Here is a 12,911-nt window from a genome sequence, read left to right as displayed (position 1 = left end):
GTAAGTGTAAATAACATTTTATTGAGAACAGGTTAGGTGATAAAAATTCTGCTGCATATTCATTTATGTATGGATGATAGCAGATACTTCAGTCACAATATGTAAATACAATATGTGACATGTCATCCATCATTTTAATACGTAAATATTTTAATCAATGTTAGACTCATCATCATCCATATAAGATAAAAAATCTAAAATAAACTGTTTGTTTTTTTTTTAATTTCATTATGTAAAGTACTACTTATATAAAATCCTAACAGAGCTGATACTTTACTTAAAGATTTAATAATGATTATCAGATCTGGGGTTTCCAATTCTGATCAATTTGTATGACAACTCAATTTAAAAAAATATTTAGATTATTTTACATTAAAAAGTTATATAAATTTTTGATCTTAATAGATAATACTATAATTTATCAAAAATTACATGCAATTAATAACTAAAATAAAACAATTAGAAAAGTTAAATAAATAATTCTATCAATATCAAATAAAATATAGTAAAATTCAGTTAAGAAGTTTTTCAAAGGATCAACTTAAAAACTTCTTCAGCACAAAGATAATTATATAGCTTTTCTTTCAATAAACCATATTTATATAACAGGCATGGGCAAATGCGGCTCTTTTTGAGTTACATGCAGCTCTTGCTGAAAGTGTTCATTTCTGTTTTTTATTATTATTTTTACAATTTTATTTTTATAATTTTGTGAAAATATATTTATTTAAAAAATTCAATATTTGTTTTATATTATATTTATATTATATAATAAAATCGCGTGCCTTACCATACTATCCGCCACGACAGTACAGAACTGTGGCTACCATGCATTTTGCAAAACCTACATTTCGGCTCCCACTGAACTCTTGCTTGCCCACCCGTTATATAATAATGTTCAGTAACATTAAATATGGTTTAACATTAAATTTCATTACAGTAAAATTTGTAGATACAAGTTTGAATAAATAGATACAAGTTTAATTCAGACATTTGTCTAATGTAGTCTCCTTCATTGGTTTTGTATGTAAAAAATACATTTTACAATTTCCAAAAACAAAACCACAGATCTACAAATTTTACTGTATTGAAATTTGTTGAAGACTTTATAGTTTCACCCATGTATTGATGGTGCTTATCAGAAATTGCTGCTTGTTGCAAGCATTCTTGTCAGACAACCACATACAAAAATTGTAGAATCTGTGTTCAAAGACCCACCAGTCAGGGATGGGAAATTGGAGGAAAAATACACAATGCCCAACTCCAACTCATGATTCCTTTCACTAAAGCACTACAAGTAAGTTAGTATTTTGTTTAATAGAAATAAAGTTGGCAGTAATAAGTTTTTTGATAAAAATATAATATTTAAAAATATTTGAATTTGAATTTTAAAAAATTCATTATAAATACTATTTACTATAATTTTTATTAATTTACATAGTAATATAAATTAGTAACATAATACTTTAATTGTATAATAGCACTTTATGATTTCTAAATGGTTTACATGAAATAATGAAACTTAAAAAGTAGAAAAAAAAAACAATGTTCAAAGTCAATATTTTTAAGTTTTAACCATTTTATATCAAAATGTTAACTTAGGCCCAAAATTGAAAATTGTTCTTCTTTGGTATTGCATAATACCAAAGGACATACATAATACATATCTAATAATATGAAGGCTATTTTTTAAATAAGGTCTGTTTTTTAATAAGAAGAAAAATACTGTAAATATCGTTAAAATATATTTTTTTCCATATTCTACATACTTTTATCTACTTTTCTACATAATTTTCATTTTGTTTAAACATTTGTCATACCACTCAACAATTTTTTGAATTCCGACTTCAAAGAAATCTGCCGCCTGTCAAGAAGCCCAATCCATGACTGCAGTTTTCACTTCTTCTTCGTCGTTGAAATGTTGACCACCAAGGAACTCCTTTAAGTATCGAAACAAGTGAAAATCACTGGGTGCAAGGTCTGGACTGTGTGGATGATCGTATTGCGTCAAAATGATAAAGCACTGTTTAATCTTTTTGTTTTGTGATCGTCAGAAAGCAGTCTTGGAATGCACCGAGAAAACAATTTTCGATAATTCAGTTTCTCCGAAACAATGGTATACAAAACTGATCTTGAAATCTGTGGAAATTCAATTGATAACATTGAAATCGTGAATTGTCGGTCCTCTCAAATTTTGTTATCCACATCACGAATCAAATCTTCAGAAATCAGAGAAGGTCGGCCAGGGCGTGGCTCATCATGCACATTAACTCGCCCATCCTTGAACATTCTTACCCATTTTTGAACTTTACTGTCACTCATAGCATTATTACCGTAAACTTCACAAATCTGACAGTGAATTTCCGCTGCTGCCAAGTTTCTTGCATTCAAGAATCGAATAACAGATCATATCTCACAGTTGGCGGGAGACTCGATTTTCTTAAACATTTTAAACTTCTACAGCTTGGCATACAGACAGGCGATATGGCTGCAAATAGTGTCAAAACGCGCGCCAAGCTTGCTCGAAGCAGAAGCGCATGCATACTGCCGTGATTGCGCATTATTCTCACTTTCATTCACAAACGGACCTTATTTAAAAAATAGCCCTCGTATAATGTTTACCCTTAAAAAAACTGAAGGACTTAATATATTAATGTATATAAAATAATTAAAATTTAATAATAAATATTTAATACTATACACAAAGATAATAATACAGAGATAAAAGAAATTGTCACTAAAAAAATTGGTTTTGTTCTCAATAAAGACTAGTTTCATTACGTCCTCTTTCAAGTTAGTGTGCAAATGAGATTTGATTAAATGCAGAGCTGAAAATAATCGTTAAACACTTACTTGGGTAGGAGACAGTGCAGTAACAACATGGGCTGCACTTTGTATTATTAAAATGTCAAAAATAATGGCATTAACAGCTTTTAACAATTTAAAAATTTTTTAAATGTCAGTATGACATAAGGGGTCAAGAGTCAATAAGTTTTCTGACTCCCATAAAAGATTTAACTCTTCATCACTTCCACTAACAGCTAAATGGATAAAACCACTGAACACCGGTAGTTGGTAATGGGTTTGCACCTCACCAACAGGCTCGCCACATGGTTTTTTAGGTTTTATTCACATATCTAACACCTTAATATTCAAGTTAATGTGGACTGATAGTAACATGGATAATACACAACCATTTTGGATTAAAAATTACAAATAAGTTATAAAAAATTTATATGGTTATACCACTTTTATCCATTTTTTTTTTTTATATCTTAATGATTTTAAACATAAGAACAATATTAATATTTTTTATATAATTTACTATACAGCTAATATGTAGAATAGTTTTAAGAATAAAAAATGCATATTATTGCAATTATATTTTGATATGAATAATGTTTTTTCATAGTGAAGTTAAAACAATCATAGGGAACAAAAATAATTTTATTGATATTTTATTATACAGGCTGCAATGTGCCACAAATGAGCTAAAATATAATTATTTATATGGAAATATCATAGATAGTAGATACACTTATTTTAATTTTTTCTACATGATAATTTAAAGTAAAAATGCCAAAATTGGTCCAATCTGATTTTTGTATTTGACAGTAATATAATTTTTAGGAAAATCAGTGAAATGAAAAATTTGGCAACTTTTTGCAACTTTGTGGATATCAGAGCACTTTTTCTGTAAGTACCTGAAATGAAGTTTTTAAGAAAAGCAATTACAAGCTTGCTGCAGCGATCATGTTTGCATATTGGTAAATAAATATGTTGTGTATTTTGTACTTTTGTGTATATTGAACAAAATGGTTATATGGTCCATGCTTGTCATTCTTTCAGTTATCTGGTCCACTGTGAAAAAAAAGTTTGACCCCTGATGTAGACAAAATATTATTTTCATATTTTCTTGATTTCAGTATTTTGATGTAAGAAATTTAATAGTGTAGACATGCCTTTATCAAAAAAAATCTGATCTTTAGATCATGGCAATTAGGATGTAAATTTTTATTGGTTTATCTTTAGGTAGTTTTTTTTTTTTTTAAAGTTATTCAATCTCACTATGGAGAGTGACGTATTTAGGAATCAATTTTCTAAACAATTTTATGAAATGAATTCAACCCCCAGATGATCCAGAACATTGATTAAGTTCTGTGATAAGATTTAACCTTTTCTTAGACGTAATTTGTAATGAAAAACTGTTAATGAATAAAAATCTTAGTACTGTTCTTTAAATAATGTAGGTTTGTTGCATGTTTCTTTTTAAAAGGAATCTGTAATCACTCAAGATATGTGTGATACATACCTTGAGTGTACATATCTCTTGATCATACATGCATAAATACATACACATCTTCAGGCAAAATTTTTTTCAAAAACTTTCCAAATCTTCCTGTAACTGTTAGGAATAATAGCAAAATTCTTGCTAACAGTTTATCCTAATTAAATTTTATAAAATCAAACTTTTTATTTTGCAAGGTTTTTATGCTGTGAAACTAATAGTCTAAATTTTCTTAGAAAACATTAGAAAGCAATTTAGCTAAAAAAGAAATAATAATAAATATATAATTTTTATAACTAACTTTTAATGTATTGTAATATGGAAAAATTCATTCATGGATATTAATACAAATATGACAAAAATAGTCATTATACATTATAATTCAATTATTATAAATAATTCATATTACACAGTATATAATTTATCCTGTCTGACCAAATTACTGTACTCTCTCTCTCAAGGTCATATTGTTGAAACTGTAATGTTATTAATGTTAGAAGTGATTTATTTTTCAACAGCACATGAATTGATACTGTATATACTTTAGTTATTAAATGTACATTGATGCAAATATTTTAAATCAAACATTGTTAAGAAATAATAAAGAAACAAATAGCAAACACCTGATGTTGCAAATTCTTGATCTGACTTCATAATTCAGGGCTCACATTTAGTTGCATTTGATGAGTAAATTGGGTAACTTTTTATCCAAACTGACTCTCAAAAAGTTTCCAACAACACTGATTTTTGTTTGTTTCTACTTTTGTTTTACGTGTACGAAAAACTTTCTTCGTTAATTCACCATTATCATTTGATGCTAATGTTATTTAATGTCAAAGTGTAACAATGAGTGTTTTCGTCATGTTTATAAGACTGCTGTATATTCATGACTATCATATTTTGCACTAAAATTTTTTAGTTAGTTACATTTTTTTTTCTTCTAATGAAAAATTTTATCTTTTTAAAATCATCAAATTATTAAGATTTAATATAAAATGTTTGGTTAATGTTACCTTAGGTGCCAAGATGGCAGCTCGTCTCTGATTCCAGCAAGGAAACAGTGGGATGCATGTTCCAACCTAAACTAACCTATTCTAATAAATTACCATAATTATTAGCAACCAAATTATTAGAATAGGTTAGGTTAGAACATGCATCCCACTGTTTCCTTGCTGGAATCAGAGACGAGCCGCCATCTTGGCACCTGAGGTAACATTAACCAAATGTTTTATTATATAAACATAATGTAACTTTTTATTAATCAGCAACTATAAAACTGTGACTTCCATAAAGAGGGGAAAAAACAGTTTATTAATTAATAAATCATGTAATCTATTACAAAAATATAAATTTATTAAATTTGTTCCTTAATTTCCTGAATTTTATATTAATAAACTGGAAGAAAATGTAATTGATTTTCTGCACTTTGTTTTCAGTTTTAGACTAGTTCATTATATTAATATATTACTGTGGTCAAAAAGTATCAGGAATGGTTCATTTAAACTGAGCCTATTGAGGAGGATGCTGTCGTCGTATTTTGCTGTTTGGGATGATTTTCATCAACATCTAGCAGCAATCCTTATGTTATCATCTGTTTTTGTTTGTGTATAAAGAATTTTTGTGCCGGAGATTTTTCAAAATGTTGAGAGTAATTGAGCAAAAAATGTGCATTAAATTTTGTTTTCACAATGGAATTAGTGTTACAAAAAACATTGAAAGTGTTACAAAAAACATTGAAAATGTTGCAAAAAACTTTGATTACTATCAAAACCAAGAGTTTGAGCGGTAGATGTTCAAAGAAGACAAAGAACGTATCTAACATGAACCATGCTCCAGTAAACCATCCACTTCAACTGATGAACAACACATCATTCAAGTCAAAGATGTTGTGTTCAACGATCATTATTTAACAATTAGGAACATTATTGAACATGTTCCAGTTTCATTTTAAACTTGTCGAGCAATTTTAAAAGATCATTTGAGCTTGCGGCATATCATTCTCAAGTTGTCCTGAAAATGTTGAATTTTTCCAAAAATAAATGTGTTCAAGTGGCTGAGGAAATGCTTTCTCAAAACAAATCAATCTTAAAATGCCTCATTATGGGTGATGAAATGTGAATCTACACTTCTGACACCAAAACGACTCAACATTCAACTAAATCAGGGGTGGCCAACAAGTCGATCGCCAAGCCAATTTTGGTCGATCGCTCGCGATGTCTTGACTTAATGTATTATATTTGTAACCGAACACAACAGTATGCATGCAGTTATGACTCGACTCATAAGCAGTGCACCACGTACTGAAACACAGTGTATAAACATAGTATGTATTTCACACCTCCCCCTCCCCACTTAGACTATGCCTATGACAACAAGTCGATCGCGACGCATTTTTAAGATAAAAAGTAGATCTTATGTATACAAAAGTTGGCCACCCCTGAACTAAATGATGGTCAAAAGGTGAAACAAGACTGAAAAGACTATGTCAAAGTCATTCAAAAATCATGGTTATGCTGACTGTATTCTTCAATTGTTGTGGTGCTGTGCATCACAAATTCCTTCTGACAGCCAAACTATCAACAAGAATATTGTTTGAGCATTTTAGGTCATTTTCACGAAGCAATTTGTAGAAAACAACCTGATTTGTGGCAAGAAAACTCGCCACAATATGAACCTGCTCACAATGCTCTTGTTGTTTGGTTGTGCAAGCTCCATATTTACCTGATATGGCATTGTGTAATTTTTTCATATTTTCTTGACTAAAATTTCCACTTTGTGGTCACCATTTTGAGTTGCAGTGAATTTTGTTTTATGGCACTGATCAAGTCCTTAGGGATTTCACAAAAACAACTTTAAAGCATGTTTCGAGCATTGGAAAAATGTTGGTATAAGTGATTACTTTGAAAGAGATTAAATAAATTTTGATGAATAAACTGAAATCTTACATTTGAATCATCCGTCCCACTGCTTCCTTGCTGGAATCAGAGACGAGCCCCCATCTTGGCACCAAGATCTTGGTAGAACTCATCATTGATCATAAAAAGTGCCCAATGTAACTGATGCTTAATATTTTCTCACAAGGAATGAATCATTGATAATAGCTTCCTTTTAATTTACTTTCTGCAATATAAGCATAGTTTGCTATTTATTTGGAGTTTCCCCCATTTTGTTTTTAATCTGTAGGTTTAGGAGGGTCATCTTATACAATTGATAAAACGCAGGCTGAAATTTGGTCTTGTCTTATATTGTACTTTAAGTTGAAAATTTTAAGTTTTTGATTCTAAATTTTAGAACATACAAGTCAATTTAACTGGCAGACTTGTAGTCAAGCACAAACTCTGATAATTAATAATTTTATTAAATTACAGTAGAGAGTCATTTATCCGAATCAATTGGGGACTAGGGTTGTTCAGATAACTGATTATGTACGAAAAAATATATTAACCCGTCCGATGGTGAAATTTTTCTCCGTTGCGTGTTGCTTCGTATTGAATTTTCATTGATTTTAAGCCTAACGAAAATTTTTATAATAATAATCGAGGCTATTGTATCGTTAAAAATTATTTCTTTATTTTGTACAAACAAAATAAATATATTGAAAAATATAAAAACATAAAAATTATACTTTAGAAGTAAATCTAGTATCAAAAAAGTTCGATTCAGCACGACACAGTCCAACTGGAAAGCGTTCAGATAACTGACGTTTTGGATAACCGGTGTTCGGATAAACGACTCTCTACTGTATAACAATGCAAAAGCACTTTTAAATTGCTTATAAAGCTTCATTTCTTCAATATTTCATAAATAATTACTTTAACATTCTTAAATATAAAATTTTTCTACTATATTATGCAAGTTATTGAGTCCTAACCAATTCTGAATAGCTTTACTGAAGCAAATTGCAATATAAAGCATATACATATGACTATTTGCATTTTTCACCAGATGCTCGCCCTCTGGTGTTTAAAAACAAAACTATTCTATCTGGGTCGTTTGATTCATTCTTGTGTATTATCAGCAGGAAAGATATAAACAGCAATAGAAAAAGCAATGCTTTCTGTTGCATTCCAAATTACAATTTCAAAGCTTTATGGGAGCCTGATATAAGTTTTTGTCTATTCTCACATGAAAAACAGATGATTATTTGGAAATCAGTCAGTTATATTTCAGCTTTTCTGAATTCTGAAAGAGTGAATTAGACTGTTAAGAATTGGCAGAAGCTTCCTGATTTTCCAGCTTTACCTGAACAAGTTATGCTGTCAATTTTAAAGGATTTTTTTCTTAAAGTTTGAAATGCCAGTAATTTTGTGGGATACAGGGCCAGATTTAAGCATTTCTAGGCCCTAAATGGAACTATAAGGCCCCTTACCAACCCTTCACAATTTTAGAAGTCAATCAAAAAAAGAAAAGAATTAAATCAGACTATCTCTGATTTCATATGGATATTGGAAGAAAAAGATGTGAGGTTTCACTAGTCTTCTGTTTTATAACTGAATTTAATTAAATTTTTATACCCATTCCGTTATAAATCTTTTTTTAAAAAGATCTTATGTTAATTCTTAGAAAAAAAATTAATGAACTTCTACACAAAATAAAAAGTAAAGCATATTTTGTTGGTTTGTAAAATAAATGTTTATTACAAAATTTGACTTCAATTTTCTTTTTTGTACAAATGTTTGAGGTCCCTCGAAAGTCAAGGCCCTAAGCAACAACAACTTACTTTTTAGTAAGTTGTACTTGTAAATCTGACCCTGCTAGGACAATGTCAAAGCTGATGTTTTTTAACACAAAGGACACTTTATGTATAGGATGATCTCGCTCATTTGTTTCAATACCACATAATGACCTCCCACTAGCAATAATTGTTCTCCTTCTATAAAATTTCTTAATAAACAGCTACAAGCAGCATATATCATTATATCAGACAGTAATATATGATTAATTTTACATTACTAGTTAGAAGCAACCCAGATAAAGTAGCCCTTTTGTAAAAATGAGGCGCCCTCTACAGTTCATGAAAAACGCAAATACTATTTTTTATTCCAACTGTTTTAATTTCTTAAAGCTCTTTTGAAAGGATTCAATTAGAAAACAACAAAATCCAGTAGTAGTGTAGTAATCTTGCAACCTCATTGGAGTTTTTTTCTGGCGTCACAAACAAAGACCCAATTGGCTGAATGACTACTAAAAGAGGGGAGTAATGGTGAAGAAAGTAAGAACCAATGTTTTGCTGAGGTTCATTTAAACAGCATTCAGAAATAGATGATTGTCTTTGCAATGCATTTTAAATCGCACTTCAGCCAGCCAACATCTAGATGCCTTACAGTTGTTAACGTCTTTTAACATAAACTCGATCTCTGCAACTGACCGACAGAGTCTATGTTCTAGTGAATCTGTAGCCTTAATTGCAGAAGCAAGGAAGTTACACAAGTTTGATGTGGTTCCAGTAAAATAAGAAGACAGTCTCAACTACAAGCAGCCATGGTATAAAAAGATATCAGAAAGCAACATTTTTACCCTCCATATTCAGCTACAGGTATCTGTTGTACAACATGGTTTGAAAACTGGGGATATTACCCATACAACACAGTTTGCTCTAACACAGTTTTAGAAGTCCTCCATACAAAATTTCACAATTTTTAAGTGTAAACTTCATTATTTGATTTTTTTAAATTCAAGTAAGCATGCAGGTTGTCTCAAATTTGCCTATGGGTTTTCCAATATTGAAATTATTTTGTGCTTTTCATCAGGTTTACTTTAATGAAAACTGATAGGTCAAGGAATAAAAAAAATTGCATTAACTTTCCTATCAACCAGGTGTCATTGTTGATTTCAGACTTTAGCCCTTAAGACACTCAGTGTTTTTCTTTTTATAGATTAAATCAAATTAACTAAAAATGTTTGTCATATTTAGTAAAATGTTAAACTTTTTTTAACCATAAGTAAGTAATAATTCTTAAAAATGATGAATGAAACACAGTGGTATTTCGATACTCAAACTGGTCCCAACTGGAACAATTCAGTATTCGAGCACAATGAGAATATGCATTTTTGTGACTTATCTCCTTTGTGCAATAACTGATTCTATTATAAATTAAATTTAAATGTATTGTGTTGAATTTTATGTAAAATTAATATATTATTATTATATATTTTAATATGATTTTTATTTTAAAGTGATTAATTAGCAGTTCAACTGGTTTTTTTTTTGTTAATTTTGTCTGGCTACAGATCATTTTGTTTTAAAACACTGAAAACTCCTATATAAAATTTTGTGTCATTGAATACAGATGAAAAATTATTACTATATAACAAAAATAGTTCCATAAAATTATTTTGTATATTCAAATTTTTGTAAAGTATCTAGTTTACTCTAACTGTAAGAAAGTAATTACAGTAGAGCATTGATTATCCAAATATCAATCAACAGAAACATTGATTAACCAAAAATGTTCCAGTCCACAAATTCAAATTTCCACTAGTGCTGTGGCACTGCAGCACTATCCCCTCCCTGCCAACCTAAACTGCAGGTCTACTTTAATGTACTACTTTATGTAAGGTATATATTTTAAGATGTGCGATACAAAATATATACAGTACAGTTTTGTGTTTAATATATTTTTTCATAAATGATTAGTTATCCGAACAACCCCAATCCCGAATTGTTTTGGATAATCATGCTCTACTGTATCTTTAAAAAAAAAATTAATGGTTTATATGACTAGGTAAAGATTTATTTTAAATATTTTCTTCAGTAGTAACAGCATCAGATGTCAACATAAAATATATTTTCAAATTATATTAATTATCATCAGCTGAATTCTAATTTTTTTTTTTAATTTAAAAAAATTTTTGTTTAAATATCTACACTATAAAATTTCATAATAATTTATCAATAGCATCAAACCATCAACTTATTATTTAAACAATATAAACACAAAACTTAAGAATAATTGATAATAAAAAAATCTGAGTCCTTTTTTAAATGTTTTTATAATTTTATTTCATCTTTAAAAGAAGAAACTGGTATTTGTTAATCAATCTTTTGAATACAATTGAAAAACTATTACAAATGTAATATATTTATTTCTTTAATTGAAAAATTGAATCTTCAGAATGTAATAAGTTCTAAAATAAATTTCAGGTTAATTATTCTTGAACTTATATCGAGTTATTTTTAGGTTTCACAATTTTATTGTTTAAACTCTACTTTACTTTAAAAAGTAGAATTTAAATAGTATGATCATGAATAAAATCAATGCAAAATATGAAAATGATAGCATTAAAGAATTAATGTAAGCTGACTTTCTCTTAAATACCCTCTAGCTTGATTCTACTCAATTTTATAATATATCAAATATTTGATGTCAAAAATTAAATGCAAAAATAGGTTTACCATAAACAAAAAATATAAACAATTATAAATTATAGTAAATTCTTTAATAGCTAACATTTTTTACCTTATTCAAAAGGTTTTCATCAAGCTAGATTACTTTGAATATCAAAGATTCTCACAGAATGTCTATGAATGGAACATAGTATACAAATGTAAAAATACAGAATGTTGTAGTGATCTTAGAATGGAAAAATTTTTAAATATAAAAATACAGAAAAAGTGTTTAAATATTGTTTAAGAATAAAAAAGGATTACTGGATATTACAACAAATTGTTATGAAACACAAAAAGAGATAAGTTACGTAAAAAAAAAGTTACATAACATAGATAAGATAGCATAATAAAAAATGCATCTGAAAATAAAGATGCATGTAATACAACCATTAAAAAATAATGCCAGCTACCTTTATCAAACAGTTTTTCAACAAAATGTGGTTAGATGATAATTAAATATAACTAAAAGCTTTTTGTTATCTCAAATATTTTTTTAAAAAGAATCCAAAAAATAAAATAAAGTAGCATTTATATATTAAGTTATAAAAACCGAGATTTGCATTTATATATAGCAATTGTATGCAAACACATCCTGTATAGCAACAATTGTTTTACAGAAATAATGATAAATTTTTTCTGACAAAGTCTGCCAAAAGGTAGAGGAACACAGCTCTCACTATTATTATTACAAAAACAGTACAAAAGAAAAATGTGATCAAGCAGAAAATATACGTAGACAAGGAGAAGGAATATAAAAAAATGTGTGAAATTTGCATTAAACAAATTTCACAAATGTTTTATATTTAATTCACAGTTCTAATTTAAATAACACAGCTTTTAAAAGAAAAGACCATGAAAAGCATATAGAAAACAAAAAATTGTATAATTTTTGATTTGGACATGCTCACTAAGTTATTGTTATATTGGATTTCATTTATTTCAGTATAGTTTACTTTTTTGTTTTTACAAAACTGAGTTTTGTGTAAACATTATATCATTTGCTTCATCCATTTACGGACAGGCAGCATCATTTCACAATCAATGTTTTGAAATAATGCAACTTCTACGAAAAATGTAATGAATGAAAATAATATAAACAATTTTCAGATTATTGTTTAATATTTTAATTACCAATCATTTATACCATATTTTTAGATAAGATATAAATTAATGCTTTCTTTATATAATTAAAAAATTATCTGCAATTAAAAGCTAAAAACAATGTTATTCTTT

At 28.4% G+C, this 12,911-nt stretch overlaps 1 protein-coding gene across 1 annotated transcript in view; it reads right to left on the bottom strand.

Annotated features, from left to right (window-relative positions):
* Nucleotides 1–12,911, bottom strand: part of mib1 (mind bomb 1) — a 155,084-nt gene that overhangs the window by 35,764 nt on the left and 106,409 nt on the right. The gene's annotated exons all lie outside the window — the stretch shown is intronic.

Source organism: Centruroides vittatus, unplaced genomic scaffold (assembly GCF_030686945.1).
Source record: "Centruroides vittatus isolate TY-2023 unplaced genomic scaffold, ASM3068694v2 contig_426, whole genome shotgun sequence".
Taxonomy (NCBI): Eukaryota; Metazoa; Arthropoda; class Arachnida; order Scorpiones; family Buthidae; genus Centruroides; species Centruroides vittatus.
The sequence above is the reverse complement of the archived record's forward strand: the minus strand, read 5'-3'. Positions and strand labels throughout refer to the sequence as shown.